This window comes from Mya arenaria, chromosome 3 (assembly GCF_026914265.1).
Source record: "Mya arenaria isolate MELC-2E11 chromosome 3, ASM2691426v1".
In the NCBI taxonomy this organism is placed as follows: Eukaryota; Metazoa; Mollusca; class Bivalvia; order Myida; family Myidae; genus Mya; species Mya arenaria.
In genome coordinates, this window is record NC_069124.1 from 11,792,326 (window position 1) to 11,812,951 (window position 20,626).

The window sequence follows — 20,626 nt, forward strand, 5'->3', positions numbered from 1 at the left end:
GATTCTTCGGGGTATTCGTCTGGCGACTTCTAATGGCCGTTGCGCACATTGAACTTTCTGCACTGGGTCGCCAGCTTCCCCGGTTTTACGTCATTCAATAGAGCGATGGTAATGGCATAACTGAAATATTCGAACAACACAACAGAAGAGAGCAACTATTTACATCGAAAAATGATAATATAATGCGTTTCATGCTAATGTTTGTGTATAAAGCGTACAGCTCGGCTGCCTTAAATATGCAGGAGGGTATGGTGTTTTTTTAAATGACGATGCAATCAATTCCATAACTTTTAACACACCTTGTATTGACGATGGCTTGATTCGAAAGAAAGCTTTACCACAAGGATTAATACTTGTAAAGCGAGAATTTACTTGACCAATAGAAATTTAGAAGAGCGATAAACAACTCATGCAAATTGACCCTACTTGGACCTTCGGTTAATACCAACTAACATTTCATTTGTTGATAACCTCGGTTACTCGGCATGAGTAACCGGAATTATTCATCGACCATTCTGGTTCTCGCTAGGAGTTATTTCAGACGAAGCTGGGCTACAAGCCCCCGTTGCCCCCGGCAACCACTCCCTTGGTAGCCCTGGAGACAGGGGAGGTAATTACGTGTGGCTGCTGCTTCATACGCACGAGTTTCACATGTTTTTTAATTGCACGAGTGATGGGGCAATACTGTGTGCTGATCTGATGTTGTAAACTCTACTTATCAATGCTTTGTTTTTTTATTTGGCAAAAAGTTTCCTTAATATTCTTTATAGAAAGACAGCTAAAAATGCTATGATTCCATGCTTAAGTTTAAACTCCCTTAATATCATAGCTTTCGAGACCACATCATGCAAGTGTTTTAACCTTGGGTCATTACTGAGCAAAATAACTGGTTAAGATATATTCACATGCATATAACTAATGTCGGAATACACATACATGTATGATGTGTAGCAGGGGCCTTTCGAACAATATCATTTTGGAGTAATGCCCCTAAGTCATTTGAAAACATTCATAAGTTTCATGATTTTGAGAACTTCTTTGTTTGAAATACAATTTATGAAAATTGTTTGTTTGGCTTTAAAACGAAGTTGTCCATGTCAAGTTTACCAATATGTATAACCAATAACAGAATAAAAGAGTTTTGTTGAAGTTAAATAATTTTGTTTGTATAGCCTTCTTTTGTAAAGTTAAATTAAGGTCATTTAGACAATGAGGGAACCTTAATTTAACATTGATGATATATTTACGGCCATAGCTCATTTTTAGGGTTTTTATTTAAGTGATAATGGATTAATTTTGATATTATTTTTATAATCCTACATATTTTGATGAGGAGTAGAGTATTTGCATACATTGTAAGCATTTGACGTGTTGATACTATATTACACAGAAAACGTATGTATTCAGTGAACATTTGCAGCGCATGATATTGTGACAAGCTGTGCTTTGCTGACTTGACTGTGTCTTTAATTTCTCTTTTAGACGATCCATATCTGCCAGTTTGAGGCCACTGTGTGTTAGTTATTTAGAGCTGAAAAGAATCATATAGAGCAAGTGCATTATATGAAGCTACTCCGATACCTTACCGATTTATTAAACAGGTTATCACATAGCAAAACCTGGTTATTAGAATAGCGAGCGTCGTTGTTCGGGCGGGCGGGCGGGCGGGCGGGCGGCGTCAAACTCACCTATGAAACTGAATAATTTTAGTAAGGGTTGACATATCTTGACCAAACTTGGTCTATAGAAAGAGTTTATGGGTACCTTTCATGGGATTGCGTTTTGGGTCCCTAGGGTCAAGATCAAGGTCACTGTTACTAAAAATAGAAAAACGGTTGAAACTGAATAACTCTAGTTAAGGATGACATATCTTGACTAAACTTGGTCTGTAGGAAGAGTTTATGGAGACCTTTCAAGGGGTTGCGTTTAGGGTCCCTAGGGTCAAGGTCAAAGTCACTGTTACTAAAAATAGAAAAAACGGTAGAAACTGAATAACTTCAGATAGGGATGACATATCTTGACTTAACTTGGTCAATAGGAGGAGTTTATGGAGACCTTTCAATGGATTGCGTTTGGGGTCCCTAGGATCAAGGTGAAGGTCACTGTTACTAAAAATAGAAAAACGGTTGAAACTGAATAACTTTAATAGGGGTTGACATATCTTGACTAAACTTGGTCTATAGGAAGAGTTTATGGAGACCTTTCATGTGGTTGCGTTTGGGGTCCCTAGGGTCAAGGTCAAGGTCACTGTTACTGTATGTAGAAACAATGGTTGAAACTGAATACCTTTAGTGAGGGATGACATATCTTGACTAAGCTTAGTCTACAGGAAGAGTTTATGGAGACCATTCATGGGATTGCGTTTTGGGTCCCTAGGGTCAAGGTCAAGGTAACTATTACTAAAAACAGAAAAACAGTTGAAACTGAATTACTTTAGTAAGGGTTGACATATCTTGACCAAACTTGGTCTATAGAAAGAGTTTATGGGCACCTTTTATGGGATTGCGATTGGGGTCCCTAGGTTCAAGGCCAAGGTCACTGTTACTAAAAATAGAAAAACAGTTGAAACTGAATTACTTTAGTTAGTTGACATATTTTGCTCAAACTTGGTCTATACGGAGAGTTTATGGATACCTTTCAAGGGATTGCATTTGGCGTCCCTAGAGTCAAGGTCACTGTAACTAAAAATAGAAAAATGGTTCAAACTGAATATCTTTAGTTAGGGTTGACATATCTTGACCAAACTTGGTCAATAGTAAGAGTTTTTGGATATTTTCATGGGATTGCGTTTTGGGGTCCCTAGATTTAAGGTCAAGGTCACTGTTACTTATTATAGAAAAAACAGTTGAAACTGAATAATTTTAGACAGGGTCTACATATCTTGACCAATCCAGGTATAAAAGAAGAGTTTAAGGATACCTTTCATGGGATTGCGTTAGGGTCCCTATATTCAAGGTCAAGGTCACTGTTACTAAAAATAGAAAAATGGTTGAAACCGAATAACTTAAGTTAGGATTGACATATCCTGACACAACTTTGTATAAAGGAAGAGTTTATCGATACCTTTCAATGGATTGCATTTGGGGTCCCTAGGGTCAAGGTCACTGCTACTTAAAATAGAAAAAACATACACAGGCTGAAGTTCTTCTGTCAAGCATTAAAAACCTGATTTCGTTGCATTGCGGCGTTTCTTGTTTGATTTGTAATACATTTAAAAGTTATTTTTTTCAAAATCAAAATAGGTTAAACCTATTTTTAGCGCGAGTGATGTATGCTTCAACCATTGGGGTTTGGTGGAGTAATGGTCCGCTGTCATATTTGGGATGCTTGTTTTATTATTATTTATTAAAGTTAACAACGAGGTCGTTAATCATGTTGTAAACCTATATAAAGTTCTTTACACTCAGGCCATTGTCGAGCTTATCATAAAATAAGTAGCATGCATACATTGAACTATCGTTGTAATTTATCAACATGCCACTTATTGAATGGTTAACAGCTCTGCCGGCTTGTAACTGTTGTTATTTATCCACATGCCACTTATGGCACGGTAAAGAGCTCTTCTGGCTTGTTACCTACCATTCTGATATAAGAATCTCAAATATATGTATAAAAACAAAGGAAGCAGATTTCAAGAACTATGACATATTTGCATACAATAATGCACCTGCTCTGACATTAAGCTGTAGTTGTCAAATGGATTTGACTAAACACATCTCATCATTTTTGATGATGCTCTTTACAGTACGAATGTGAATGTAAAGACTCATCTAACATAACTTCTAATATAATTTATCAACATCTCAATATAATTGAAAGGTATCCAATAATCGTAATTTGCCGTTGAGGTACGTAAGGTTTGCATGAATATTTTTTGCTCGTTTTTTAAATGCATTAAAAGACGATATTTAAGTTCTGCGTTGAGGTTTGTTTTGTCGAGTCATTTCACATCTAATTGACCATTTATGCAAATTTGAAGTCACAATTTGTTCAAAACTTTGTAGTTTCGGTTCCAAGTTCAAGATAGCTTTCAAAATAAGATGTGATCTGAATAAATTATAAAGTTACAGTATGTTTTTGATTTGGTTTTATTTTCTAGCTTATTGTACTTGTTGTCGCCCATATGTCCTTATTTGCAGGCTTATATTTAAACTGGTTTGAAGTGAATCTTAACCACCACTGTCATGCTTTTTTCTATTTCTCAATGACACTTTTAAGATTATTTTTGTTATAAATCACAAAAGCGCATGTTTATGAAATGTCTAGTACACCTTTGATTGATTATAACTATAGTTGATAGGTTATGATGAAAAAATGTCGAGTGGATGTACTAAAATGGTTTTCGCATGGAGACACTTTGTTTACCATAATGCATGAAAAAGTAGACACTAAACATAATTATGAAGGAAATAATGTAGGAAATTTAAGATAAAAACGCATAAAACAAGCTGTTAGCCATTATATAACTAGGTCAATGTTAGTTTGCATAATAATATTTAAATATTCAGTCACTATTTGTGTATACTCTTCTACTTTAAAGTGATTTGAGTTAAGTGTTTGAACACACCTTAAACAACCATTAGTTTTTAGATTTCAAAACTCACTTCAACTTCTAATTTTAAAGAGAAAATAACTAAATGCACTTCATTGTTTCCCTTCAAGTAAACAAACCTTTAAATCGCTCGTTTCAGAGTCGTAGACAGAAGACAGGACCACTGAAGGCTCTCTCTAGCGTGTTTGACCAGCCGAATGGTGACCCCAATGTCCTTGTTGTCCCTGCTGCTTCCAAACGGGAAAGATCCCCTAAACATATGGCCCCTAGGGCCCCATCTGTAGAACTGAAGACATCTTCTGCCTCTGCCATCTCCTCCAGTCATTCAGCAGGCTCCAAAGGCTTTGCATCATCTGTGATGTTATCAGTGACATCATCAGTGACATCACATAGGTCAAAATCTGTGACACTCTCTAAGCCACTGTCAATACCCACTGCGTCACCAAGAAAAAAGCATGCCAACCTGCCAGTCAATAGTGAAAGGTCCAAGTCACCTCTTACTCAACAAAAAAATAAAGATGATTCCTCTATAGAGATGTCTTCATCAACAAAATTCAATGTTAAAACCATTCCATTTTCAACTATAGGCAAGATGTGGAGACCGATGTCCATGACAACAAGTGCATTTGATGACAAAGAGGAAGAACATTATCAAACTTACAATAACTTTGATGTGCTAAGAGACATGCATTCAGAAAAATTACCATTAACAGCAAGCCCAAAAGATCAGGTAGAAGACATTAAAATCAATGGTCATGGACAAATGGTTATTGCGGATTCAGGGTCATCTAAGTCAACCAAGCGTAGTAAGGTACTAACTGGAAAAGGATCAGTGTCAGAAAAGAGCTTTGCATTTTTGAAAGAAAAGGTTAGCTCCAGTCAAACCAACACTGTGAAACAGGTTCTTGAAACTGTTTACACGTCTGAAGACTTCGTTCAGGCTACTGGTGATGTCGACCGATTGCTTACTGAGCTGAAAAACACTATGGAGTCTTTAAATTCTTCAAGGATAGACAAACAGCCAGCTCAGTTTAATACGTGCAAAGAAGAGCTTCAGACTCAGGTGCGACAGTTTGTCACTGACGCTAAACTTCTTGTGAGTAATGCAACACAGACAAAAGAGAGATGGTAATATGGATGCCAGTATACACTCCCTAGCTAAGAATTTCCTTCACGGACAGGCGACAATGTTCATGATGGAAGCCGTTCATCAGGCACAGCACTTGGGCTCCGAAGTGACCCGGGTGGCAAACGCGTACAAGAGCACACTGAATGCAGCCCATGCCGCTGTGGGGAAGTCATTGTCTGATCCGCACATGAAAACTAATTCTAGAGCAAAATATATACTTGAATATTTTATAAAGAATACAGAATTGTACTCAAATACATTCTTGGCTGTAGAATATAGTTACCTTGGAATTCCACCAAAGGCCTTTATCAGCATATTCTATGATAGAATGCGCTTATAAAACTGTAAAAAAATAATGATTTTTTAATAAATTTTAATGCTATGTGATAAAATGTGTTGATACCGAGTTTGAGATTTGACTTAAGTATTTTCGTGATATTGGGGTCTGGGGTGAGAGGAGTGGTTACAATTGACTGGTGCATAAGATTCTCGTCCCCATTTTTTGTTCATTTGTTTGCAATAAGGAGGACGAAATGACAAGTGATATTCATTTCTTTCTGCAATGCTAGATTTGGTGGGCGAAATGACGGCACATACTTTAAGGTGGAATATTTGATTTTTCTAGATTGAAATTTAATATGATCTCCCGGATCAAAACGCATTATAATTACCCCCTTTGTATCGCTTGCAGATTTGAAAGTGTTTAATAAAAGAAAATATGGAAAGGCTGTAATGCATTTGAATCAAGGAACGTCCTAAATAAAACTTAACGCAGCGGAATTTTAATATGTTTTCACAGTCGAGAACGTTACAAACCTTTACAAAAAAAGTCTTCCATTTTGTTTAGTTTATACAAACATCTATATAAATAAGAACATTTTATATGAAATTGTGTTTCAGAATTAAAGGTATATGAAGCCTGAAAAAGCCGTTTAAGATTATATTGAGGCCTACAAGGTTATTTGTTATTCTATGGCTTGATTATGAGCAGCATCTCGAGTATATCCTTGTCACCACTAGTTTTGATTAAAGTGAAACAAATAAGTTAAAGCCCTTTAATCAAGTAGTGCAACTAGAGTAATAACCCTTTTAGTAGTGCAACTGTAGTAATGACCCTTTTAGTAGTGCAAGTGGAGTAATGGCCCTTTTAGTAGTGCAAGTGGAGTAATGACCCTTTTAGTTGTGCAACTGGAGTAATGACCCTTTTAGTAGTGCAACTGGAGTAATAACCCTTTTAGTAGTGCAAGTGGAGTAATGACCCTTTTAGTAGTGCAAGTGGAGTAATGGCCCTTTTAGTTGTGCAAGTGGAGTAATGGCCCTTTTAGTTGTGCAACTGGAGTAATGACCCTTTTAGTAGTGCAACTGGAGTAATAACCCTTTTAGTAGTGCAAGTGGAGTAATGACTCTTTTAGTAGTGCAACTGTAGTAATGACCCTTTTAGTAGTGCAATTGGAGTAATGACCCTTTTAGTAGTGCAAGTGGAGCAATGACCCTTTTAGTAGTGCAAGTGGAGTAATGGCCCTTTTAGTTGTGCAACTGGAGTAATGACCCTTTTAGTAGTGCAACTGGAGTAATAACCCTTTTAGTAGTGCAAGTGGAGTAATGACTCTTTTAGTAGTGCAACTGGGGTAATGACCCTTTTAGTAGTGCAGCCGGAGATATGCCTCTTTAAGTAGTGCAACTGGAGTAATGATCCTTTTAGAAATGCAAGTGGAGTTATAACCCTTTCAGTAGCGCAAGTGGAGTAATGGCCCTTTTAGTTGTGCAACTGGAGTAATGACCCTTTTAGTAGTGCAACTGGAGTAATAACCCTTTTAGTAGTGCAAGTGGAGTAATGACCCTTTTAGTAGTTTAACTGGAGTAATGACCCTTTTAGTAGTGCAGCCAGAGTTATGCCTCTTTAAGTAGTGCAACTGGAGTAATGATCCTTTTAGAAATGCAAGTGGAGTAATGACCCTTTAAGTAGTGCAAGTGGAGTAATGGCCCTTTTAGTAGTTCAACTGGAGTAATGACCCTTTTAGTAGTGCAAGTGGAGTAATGGCCCTTTTAGTAGTGCAACTGGAGTAATGACCCTTTTAGTAGTGCAACTGGAGTAATTACCCTTTTAGTAGTGCCGCCGGAGTTATGCCCCTTTAAGTAGTGCAAGTGGAGTAATGATCCTTTTAGAAGTGCAATTGGAGTTATGCCCCTTTAAGTAGTGCGACCATTGTTATATTCCTTTATCATTGCAATCGGTGTAATGGCCTTTCTATCAGTGCGACAGAGCCCATCATATACATATGTACGTTAATACTAAAATCTTGAACGTCTATGTTAAGGTATCTTATGAACAAATAAGCATGCTATTGACTTCAAAGGTACATTTTGATGCATGCTAACACGGTACAATTAGTATGCATTCTAAAGAGTTGAGGAGTAACCATTACAATTTATTTTGTATATTTTATAGTTTTGTTCTTGAGTTCAAATGAAGAAAGACGTGAAACGACCATTTGCAATTTCTCAATTCCAAAAAAAGGGATATTTTTAAATATATTTGTCGGATAATGTTTAACAAATACTTTTTATTCTCATGAGCTCATTCCACATGATACCAAAATAATATGTGGTTACAAAACATCCAAAAATCACATTATTGTACACCGGATATCTTGATATATTAAAGGGAACAAGTGTTGCTGAACAGGAATGTTTGTATTAGTGTTTGAAAATCGGACTCATTTAGCTATCGATTATCGAATCGATTCGGACCAAAGTTATTCGATTTACTATCGGACAATAATCGAAAGTTCATAATCTCATTTGGGAATACATTCTGAATACATTGTATCCTCATTTTATTTAAATGGTTTAACCTGGAATCAGTAAGTGTGATACTATAATGGCATACTTTTCGAAAGAGTGAGTAAATCTCCATAAACTTGTACTTCTTTAATAGCTTAAATAAATAACATATTGTTCATCAAAACATAAATTGAACATCAGTTGCAAAATGATGCACACCGCACCGAGTACATGTAAGTAACCGCATTACAAAAATGCGTAATTAACGTAAATAACATTAGCGAAATCGATTTTGGACAACGTCGCCGACATAACATTGTCTGCAACGATTTATTAATTGTACTCGATAATCGCTTCATCACTAGTATGTTTCATCCCGTATAGGTTCCGTGATGGCTGGACAGAAGGGGCGTGGCCTGCTGTTGGCTGTCTGCACAATGGTCATTTTAGTCAGTTTGGCGGTCAACGGGCAAAAGATTCCCGATCAGGAACTCAGTAAGTACTAGACGACGTTAGATGAACATGAATCACAGCGTTGAATATAGCAAGTATTTACGACGTAAGATGTGAGAAATTATCATAAAGCACGATGTGGCAAATATTCACAACGTTAGATGTGGCAAATAATCACAACGTGAGATTTGGCAAATATTCACAACGTTAGATGTGGCAAATAATGACGACGTTAGATGTGGAAAATAATGACGACGTAAGATGTGGAAAATAATCATGCATTGAGATGTGGCTAATAATAACATCGTTCAAAGTGCCAAATTTTCACGACGTAAGATGTAGCAAAAATCATGACGAAAGACGTGGCAAATTATCACGACGTTAGATATGGCAAAAACACATGTGGCAAATACTCTTTGAGCTAGATAAGGCAAAACATCACGACGCTACATATGGGAAATAATCACGACGTTCTATGTGGCAAATAATCACGAATTTAATTGTGGCAAATAATCACGACGCTAGATTAGGCAAAAATAATCACAACGTTGGATATGGCAAATCATTAGAAATTCTAAATTCTTTAGAAATTTGACAGTCCCTCATGGACCGTGAACTCCGACTACGTTATTCAACATAATCAAATAATTTTACAGTGAATGTCATTTTTATTTGAGAAATATATGCACTATCAAAATAAAGTTTATAAAAATATAGATTTAGTCAATTTCCATTGAAATTTAATAATGATTGTGTTAAAGGCTAGGACTGTATGCGGATACCAATTTCAGCCGGCATAACATACAGTTTGACCCAGTTGACAATTGAACCAGACAAAAATCAGCATTAAAATTTCCAAATGATTAATGTAAAAATTCATATTTTTTATTTGGTGTGAATGACTGTCCGTAAAAGAGAAATACATGGATGAATCTTTGGAAATAACTACTGGCTACCTTTGTGTACACGTAATGCCGGGTCCGAGCTCGAACTACTACTTCCTATACGATTCTTATCACGGATATAAGAGACGTCACTGGTTACTTTGTCAGTATAATTGCCAGTTTCACTAGCGGAGGGGTGGGGTGGGGTGGCCGCCCCCGGTACACACCCCCGGCGCGCGCCCCCTAAAAACGTCTAGTCTTAATCTTTAGTTATATATAGAAATAAACAAGGAATAAAATACGCCCTTAATGTACCATTTCGGATTAGGAAACGTTAAAATGTCTTCGGGGAATGCCACCAAATCCCCTGTCAACATTTTTTTTCATTTTTACATGAATTTAGGTTAGTTAGGGAGGGGCGCACTTCAAAAGGTCACGCCATTAAGTAATGCCGCCTCTAACATCAAACTCTCGAACCGTCCCTGAGTTTGATATATTAGATATAAGGAGTGGAGCCAGTGAGGTATACTCGTTATCCTGCACAATTTTGAAAGCAAAATAAGAACTTTTAGTTATTCACGTACATGGAACGCCGAATCTATATAAACTTATATAGATGTGTATAAACTATTTGACGAGCTCTTCAACTAATTATAGATCTCTTAACACAAGTAAAGAAAGCTCCAATCGAATTAATGATAGCATCAATTGAATTAGATATATCTCCAAATCAATTGAATTCGGAAGAGCTCTGCAATTGAATTAGAGATAATTCCAATTCAACTAGAGACCTCGCAAATTCAAATGGAGATATCTCAAAATCATTATTATATATTGTGTTGTTTTAAATTAAGCCGAATTAATGTTCTTAACAACTGCATTTAAGAGGTCAGAAATACTATAAGAGCTATGTTCAAGTTAACTATGGGCAAGTACGGATTTGTTAGAATTGGAGCTATCTACACGTCGTTTGTTGACTTCATAAACTAAATTGAGCTATCGTCAATTGTTTCGAAGGGCTATCTCTATCAAATAGAGATGACAACAAGTGAATTGTTGTTAGCAACAGTTCTATTAAGATAGCAACAAATAGTCAGAGACCTCTTCAGTCAATTAAAGGGGTCTTCAATGTATCCGAAAAGCTCTTTAAGAGGTCTAGAATTATTTGAAGGCCGAGTCTCTAACTATTTGAATGGCTGTTCAAGTATTTGAGTTAGTGTAGATTTGGCGTTTCATATGCGTACGACCTCTAAACAATTACAGGTATTTCAAAATATATAAAAAGCCCCCTTTTTCTACATTGACGGAAGTTTTGAGTTCATTCGCTCTGCACGCCTGAGAGAGGAGAGAGGAGAGAGACGCGCGTGTATGTTCCGGAAATATCCGCTCTCGAATAATGATGTATAAAAAGTGGGGCATTAAGTCTAAATTGGCTTGTTTTGAAGAATCGTACGAAATACCCTCTTTCTGCTTTGCGTCTGGGAAGATAAAGCCACCTATTAATTGCGCAAAGGTGTACTTATACAATGTCTGAAATTGTCAGGGGCGTAGCGTGCCCTTAAATCACGTTGATTCATAATTGTGTTGGGGTCTGGTAGTATGCCCCCCCCCCCCAACTTTTGAAAACAATGCCTCAATCTGGTGCATTCTGTGCGTTTTGAGGTGCCTTTATTAAGTACTGGGAAATTGACAGTTTAAGAATACTATATCAACAATTAACCCTTTATTCGGCCTTTTTCTTTCTCAAATAGCAAACGAATTAGTCCCGATTATGTTAACTTTATAACACTCTGATTCCCTAACAGAAGTGTTATTTTCTATCCTTTTTGCAATTGAAATGTAAAATACATTTTTAATGTCAATGTCCACATGTCTGTAACAGCATGTATAGTTAAGTACACATACTGTAACTTTGGCTGAATCGATTGATTTATTTGTCAGAATCATGTGGATTCAGCCGCGTACTGGCGTATAGGCAGCTACGCGCCTGATTGACTGTGTTATATCAATACATTTACCTACAGCAAATTAACAACAAAACAATAACAAAACTCTTCTGTTGTTTTTAAAGGTCTTTTAACAATATAAACATACAGAAGCCAAACTTAACATGAATTTTTATCAACATATATTTAAAGTTAAACGGCATCAAGGTTTTTTCCCCGACTAGTATCAGCAGAGTTATGGCTCTTGACTCGGTAACAAATTCGTAGTTTCAGCTAGTGGTAATCGTTCCACTTAAAGTTTTTACACTCAAAACATGTTAATTGCTCTTTTTTATTGCAAACAAATACAAAGTTATTGCCTCCACGTCTTCTAACCATTTATTTTTGCTCTTTCACTCTCTAATGAAATATACATGTAATTATTATGGGGGGGGGGGACTACATGGTTTTACACTTGGTAGATGCAAGATATAAACGTATTTTTTTAATGCATTATAATGGTAAACTCAAAAAAAGCTTGAATGATCAAAACAAACAAAAAACACATGCTTTGCGTACAGGTAAAAGTATTAACATTTATAAATTGGGTTTTCAATTACTAGAAATAGCTACATCAAAATGATGTGGGGTGTTTTGTCCACCCTGTCCAAATAATGTTGGATAATTTGCCCACCATGTCAAAAATGGTATGGGATGTTTTGTCCATGGGATGTTTTGCCCGGCTCCCGTTACACACGGTTGATTACTGGTCCTGATCATTATAACCGTCCGGTGTCTGATCTCATAGACCCGATCTCAGATCAATCGGAATATTGATTAGTCAAAGCATAGCCGGTGTAGCCCCTGTCTATGAACACAGCCCTAATTTGCAATTAGCAAAAAAAGAATACACATGAAATTTGGCGTCCGGCTGTGGCTTCAGTGTGATACAACAGGAATTGTTTAGTACCATACATGCCTTGGATGATTTGATGTGATTTGTAATAATGAATAGTTGTGTATTTGATTCGAACTCAAGTTGTGACGTCACTCAAGAAAACATACAACCCGGGACAAATAAGGCATCATTCTCACTCCCAGATTCAACATAAGTTCCGTTAGCGTAAACTATTGTACACTGATTGAAGCATACGTTAACGCGCCCTTGCTGTTTCAGATCCCGAGTTCTGGCGCCGGGCAGCGCAGAACAAGATAGAACAACGCCTGAAACAGAAGGAGAACCACAACAAAGCCAAGAATGTCATATTATTTATTGGTAACCAAACTCCTATACATTGGCCTCAATGTAATGCACCAGTCAGTTGTAACCACGGCCCCGATTTTATTTGGCGCGAAGACAAAACCACCGCATTCACCAGGCAATGGGGCCACATGGAAGGTAAAAACACGGCCCATTTCCCCGGCTATCCCCGGTATACCCCGGACCTGGGGGCCGTGGTTACAACTGACTGGTGCATAACAGCTTTTCAAGCGAACGGTTTATTTTACGTTATCATCGGTACGTCCTTTGCATCGTTACACGCCATTAAACACGTCCTATGCATAAAACCATTACGGGCAACTATTACTGCATCATAACGCTGGTGAGTAAATTTGTAACAAAAAGATGGATCTATGATCGACGTTATAGATATTGATTAGCAAAACTTTAATTTTTAGTTTTTACACACTGTCAGTTTACAAAATAAATACTCATCAGAACTTCATGTGTCGTATTCATGAGACGGGATGGGACCGACCACAGTCACGGCTGCACGCATTCTCAAGGGTAACTGGCTGGCCAGCCGGGAGAGGAGAGCGTCTTTAACTTTGAGAAATTCCCCAATGTTGCCCTGTCAAAAGTCGGTAAATCGTTAATGATGCTGGCCTGTCAAAGGTAGATAAGCCGTAACTAATATTGCCCTGTCAAAGGTAGATAAGCCGATACTGATATTTACCTGTCAAGGGTAGATAAGCCGTAACTGATATTGCCCTGTCAAAGGTAGATACGTCGTTACAGATATTGCCCATGTCAAGGGTAGGTAAATCATATCTGGTATTGTCCAGTCAATGGTAGATAAGCCGTAACTGATATCGCCCTGTCAAAGGTAGATAAGTCGTAACTGATATTGCTCTGTCAAAGGTAGATAAGCCGTTACTGATATTGCCTTGTCAAAGTTAAATAAGCCGTAACTGATATTGCCCTGTCATAGGTAGATGTGCCGTTACTAATGCTGCCTGGCCTGTCAAAGGTTGATGAGCCGTTACTGGTGCTGTCCTGTCAAAGGTAGATACGCCGTTACTGATGTTGCCCTGTCAAGGATAGATAAGCCGTTACTAATTCTGGCCTGTCAAAGGTAGATAAGCCGTTACTGATTTGCCCTGTCAAATGTAGATAAGCCGTTACTGATGCTGCCATGTTAAAGATAGACTAGCCGTTACTGAGGTTGCCATGTCAAAAGTAGATTCTCAGCTACTGGTGCTGTAAATAAGCCGTTACTGATGTTGCCCTGTCAAAGGTAGATAAGCCGCTACTGATGTTGCCCTGTCAGAGGTAGATAAGCCGCTACTGATGTTGCCCTGTCAGAGGTAGATAAACCGCTACTGATGTTGCCATGTCAAAGGTAGATAAGCCGCTACTGATGTTGCCCTGTCAGAGGTAGATAAGCCGCTAATGATGTTGCCCTGTCAGAGGTAGATAAGCCGTTATTGATGTTGCCCTGTCAGAGGAAGATAAGCCGTTACTGATGCTGTCCTGTAAAAGGTAGATAAGCCGTTATTGATGTTGCCCTCAGGTTATCCAGACTAGGATACAATTCCAAATAAAAGAAATAACTACGTTTTATGTACACAATGATCGCATGCCATTTCTTGTCCCTAAACCAGTGGTTGTATATTATGCGATGACGATCTTTTCATGGTATGCCCAATCTCATTTACAGACATACAACGTTGACTGTCAGACCCCGGACTCTGCTGGAACAGCGACGGCGATTCTAACTGGAGTGAAGACGAACTACTTCCTGGTTGGTCTGGATCCCCGCACCACCGCCCTCGACTGCGAAAGTCAGCATGGTCGTGAGCTCGAAACCATCCTGGACTGGACTCATGATGCTGGTTAGTATGAACTAAAAAGAAGCGAAAATTTCAGCATACAAATTAATATTATAGATTGGCAATATGTTGCGTTAATACGATCCTATAATATATTATTGTATCGCGCCCTTAATGAGCATTCGTGTTTATTATTCATGAAGGTTTACAAAAAAAGTTCAAAAAGTTTCAAAGTTTTATTGGCATAACATCCAGAAGGCCATGGCCCATGTGGACAAATACATGTAGGTGAATGAAAACAATTGCATGGTGTGTCTATGAGGCTAAGACTCGATTATGACATCATGTAGCTACTGCGATCACTATCCGAAATCGGGAACGTTTTCACTATGCCAATGGGGGCAAAGCACTATAGTTATGTATAGTTGTAGTAGTAACTGTGTCGTTGCATGTTGTTAAGCCAAACTTGCAATAGGTAGCATCCGTATATTGTAGTTTATCCACATTCTACTTATTGCATGAAAACTTGCTCCGCTTACTAGTTACCATTCTGATATCAGAATAAAGAAAACACTCATATACGCTAGCATTTAATGATTATATCAGAACGCACGTGACTATTTTGACCATCCGATGTGCACCTTATGACCTTAGGTAAGAAGACCGGTGTTGTTACGACGGCGCGGATAACGCACGCGACCCCAGCGGCCGCCTACGCCCACTCCGCAGACCGCTACTGGGAAGGCGATGTCGACACACAGGACATCACTGGCGGATGTCGCGACATAGCCCAGCAGCTCGTCGACGATAACGGGTTTATTGATGTAAACTGAAAGATGTTTAGTAAAATGTAACATGCAATATAAATTGAATAAGAAGGGCAGAGTGAGCGAGACCTTTCTTAGTCATTAAGAATTTACATCGTTCTAATTGTCTTTGATTTTCTGTGTTTTTAATAATCTGGGAACCAAACCTATATAAAAGTTGTAAAGCTGCAAGTCGTATATATCAAGCGTGATTCATAGGCACTAGTCGAAATTGTAGGCTATATTTATTGTTTTCTGCTTAAGAGGGCAAAAAATATTGGCATTGTTAATTGTTAAATACATACTTTCCATTTCGAAAATGCTCCATTAGATATACGTAAGGCTCTTGCATCGCTTTTGGTAAAAGTTCGATGACATGAGGTAACAATTTAATGATTAAGAATGGGCGGAGTGAGCTTTGTGAACAAATTATCAACGCAGTATCTGACGCAGGATGTGTGTTTCGGTTGAGTGGCAGTAGGCGGACCGCGAAAGATGACGTTCTTAATGAATAAGCAATCTAGTAATTAATGATTGCCTATCTGCAATTTCATTGGCTGCAAATGCAGGTTGTATTACATAATCAATCCAGGTCTTGGTTTTGTAATGAGCAACTTATCGGATGAAATATTTCAGGCGAGTAAAATATTGTCTCCTCTTAGTCTTTTTGCTTAATCCTGGCAACATTGTAAAACTCATGATTTGTCCGAGGCCTTCATTTGACACTAAATTAAGCGTTGACGTTGCAGGTGCTATTTGGCGGTGGACGTCGCTACTTCCTACCAAACACGACGTTGGATCCGGAATACAGCAACATCAACAAAAACCACCACCTGGACGGCAGAAACCTGATTGAGGTCGGCAATTTAGCAATATTTATATATGGTAAATAGACAGTTCAAGGGCTTGGCGCAAGAAGGGTGCAACTGTTTATATGACTAGGTCCGTTACAATGTTGTTAACTTTAACAGAGTTCTGAACAATCAGCGCAATATCATGAACTCCGCAATCCATTGTATGGTGAACAACACCGAACGTTAAACCGTACCGAACTTTCTTCTTATTTAAAATAAGCAGCTTTTATAAAAATGCTAGTAAATTATGGTATGATTATTGTACAACTGTTAGGATTGGAAGAAGGGGCGACTGGGAGACGTGAAGCGGGCGGAATTCGTGTGGAACAAGAAACAGTTTGAGAACCTTGACGCCTCCAAGCTCGATTCCATCATGGGTGAGGCTCGCCAAGTCATGTTATCATTTCATTATTCTTTGAACTAAAGTCTTAAAAGATACATCCAGCTAGTTCAGTTGCCAAACACTCGATTGATAGTACGTGTATTAAACAAGTCATGTACGTTACTAATCACTCATTATTTCTAAAAATACAGCAACAACTACAGCCCAGTTTTGTCACTACCACAACCACGGCCCCACTCGTAACTACTCGGCCATCTCCGGCAAGATCGGGAGAGAATATTTCGTTGGATATTCCGGTTAACACACTTCCCATGTCCATTCTATAGATTAACATTCAAACTTGAACGGTAACCAATTAAACCCACCATTTCCCTGTTACAGGTCTGTTTGAGCCGAATCACATGCAGTATGAATTGGAGCGGAACAAGAACGACACCGGGGAACCATCCCTAGCGGAAATGACGAGAAAGGCGCTACAGGTGCGACGGATACTTCCTGCTCGTTGAAGGTAAGTGTATTTATATAAGTAAAAATGAGTGAATATACAAACACCTTGGGCTGGCAAGTACAGCTATGGCCATCTTTGTTACATTTGTAACACATAAGATACATGTATATTACAAGTCTTAGACTAAGACTAACTATTCGAACAACAAATACTTAACATGAAATATTGTTCTAAAATTATGAGCAGTACATGCTTTTGTCTCAGGTGCTCGCATTGACCACGGCCACCATGACAACCTTGCAAAGAAAGCGCTATATGAAACGGTCGAAATGGAGAAAGCAGTCCAGGTGGCGCTCGAATTGACCAATCAGGAAGATACAATGATTGTCGTCACGGCAGACCACTCCCACCCGTTCGACATCACGGGGTACCAGTACAGGGGCACGGATATTTTCGGGCTCGTGTCCCCTGTTGACCCCACTGAGGACACGACTGACGGGAAGAAATACAGCGTACTCTACTACGCTAACGGACCCAGCTACAAGGAGCCGCGTGTTGACCTTTCAAAGGAGGACATGCGTAAGTGGAGGTTGATTCTAGCGAGAGTATTGGGAAATATGTAAAGTCATGTTGAACTTTTTGTTAGTTAAAGGCCTAGTTTAAGCCTTCTATAAGTGACCCCCAAAAACACTTTGTATAGTACACAACCTCTGTGTATTGATCTTAATCAACTTGCCTTGATCTCTGATCAGAGTATCCCGTTGTGCAGTTTTAGAAGTTTTATTGTAGAAATGGACCCTAAATGGCCCTGAGCCAATAAACGAATACACTGGAAATTGGCCCCTACTGTGACACCAGTGCAATTAGCAGGAGATGCACAGTAGGGGATTGTCATGCCAAACATTCCTTAAACTAGCCCTTTAAAGGTAATACATGTATGTTATTTTCTGGGTCATTCTCTAATATGCGATCTCTGATTTGTAAGCCAAGAAAACAATTTGTTTTATGAAATGAACGAATGATACCTTTCATAGTATTAACATATCTTAATATTAGTGTACCGTCACATAATTCGAGATTTTAATGATCTGAATAAAATTATTTCCTGTTCAGACGACAATAACTTCGCGTTCCCGAGCGGTATACCAATGCCATGGGAATCCCATGGGGGTGAAGATGTAGCCATCTACGCCCAAGGGCCTATGTCACACCTATTCCACGGTGTACAGGTACGATCATTATGTTGCTTTGAACGCCATAGCATTAACTTATTAATTCACAACGATTGTGAAGTTATAAAGACATTTTAGTTGTCACTATATTTCGCGCAATATAACACGAAACGCCCCTAAGTAACGCCCCCTCTAACGTCGAATCCTGGATCCGACCCTGCTTATACGTGGGTCGGAATCCCTGTCCATATTTTCTGAAACTATGGAGTTTTATTTCTAAAACTGTAACTGTATCTTGAACATGACTTGGTGTTTTGAAAGCTTTTTTATACTCGCACTCGGGCCTTGGCCCTTCGGCGAGTGCTTCTATAAGATTGTTAGTCATTCTTGGTTTTTGGAGCATAGTGCACAGACAGAATGCAATCCTGGTTAGAGCTTTCCTGATCCTTTAACGTGACCCAGAGTATAGCACTGTTACTGGCTGTCACACGGGACATCCAATTAACGGCACTCCCGGATAGTATTTTTAGTGGAGCGGCGGGGAATCGAACCTGCGACGTTTGGATTGACAGTCAAGTGTGTTACCACTTGATCACGTATCCACCACTGAATATTACTTACAATCGCTTCTATGTACTTCAGGAGCAGAACTATATCGCACACGTGATGGCATACTCTGCTTGCATTGGTCCGTACAAACAGCCGTGTGAACGGATGAGCCCCTATCCCTCAACTGCCTCAGCCGACGGAATATCAGGACGTGCTGATATATTGACAGCCTCGTTGCTAATAACTAATTTTATTATCAATGTTATTGTTCGATAGAACTTGATTATTCTATTTTTGAAACAGCACGTATTTGAAGTTTTCCTGTAGTAAATCATGCATGTAAAATAACACTGTCAAGCTTTTTACCTTGTTCTGATTGCCCAATCACTTAAAATAATGATTCTAATTGATTTATTCTAAACCATGGTCGAAATCTTTATAGTACTTTTGCAAACTAATTGCGAAACATTTCTGTTGATATTTTTCTAAATTTTACTAAAGTTAAACATGTAGAAAAACGTCATGATGCTAATGTGGCAATTCTAAACCCTTTCAATGGCTTGTGCTTGCTATGCCTTATTCGTTTTGTGATTAATGTTAATACGTTCATTATACATGTAAACTGTTACACATTTTCATTATATTGCATGCAGGACTTTACATAAGATTTGAATACCGTTCAAACAGTTTCTGTAAATAATGAAATTGTCCATGAATTCAACATAATACAATGTATGATACTTGACAATGTGCTTTAGTGACATACTAGTATATCAATACGGAATAGGTTGATAAATAATGTTCCAGTCAATTGTAACCACGGCTCTCGAAGGTCCGGGGAATAGCGGGGACATTGACTTTCGGTCCAGCCAACCCTGGGTAAAATATCCGCCCTGCGGGGACGAACTGATGGTCAAATCCCTGCCAAATGCCCCCGCACCCCAGTGAGGCTAGGTAAGGCAAATTCCCCGCTATATTTTGCGCGAAGACAAAACCGCCGCATTCACCCGGCACTGCGAGCCACCTAAAAGGTTAAAACACTGCCCATTTCCACGGCTATTCCCGGTATACCCCCGGACCTTGGGGGGGGGGGAGGGGGGCGTGGTTACTATTGACTGGTGCATAAGTAGTTGAATTTATGAGGCAATTGTAGATCTGGTTAAGTGGATATGTTTTTTTGTTTGTCAGTGGATGATTGATATGATTATTTCATAATAAAAATGCTTTTGTGGAAATAAAATAACTATGATTTAGGGTCGATTTATTCATGATTCCCATTAAAAACTAAATTATGCGTTGAATTGTAATACTTTTAAATGCTTAAAGTACATTATATTTATATGATATCAATGTTAAAGCTACACTCTCACAGATTGACCATTTTTACAACCTTTTTTTTGATAAATATCTGAAAACCAATGATATAAGATTGTTGACATTAAATCAGATCGTAGATTTTCATATTTCCGTTTGAAAATTAATGTTTTATGGCTTCAATCGATAGTAACGGGATTAGAAAAATGCATAAAACATCATTTTTCGAACTTAGATATAAAAATCTGCGATATATTTTTGTCAGCAGTCTTCTATAACTAGTTTCCATGGATTGTCGCAAAAATTGGCTTGTTTCAAGACAAAACAATAATAAAAACATCAAGATAAAAGTAGTAATA

General features: G+C 38.3%; 1 pseudogene; it reads left to right on the top strand.

Annotated features, from left to right (window-relative positions):
• Window positions 1–8,857: 8,857 nt before the first annotated feature.
• Window positions 8,858–19,318, top strand: LOC128225667 (alkaline phosphatase-like; annotated as a pseudogene).
• Window positions 19,319–20,626: the final 1,308 nt, after the last annotated feature.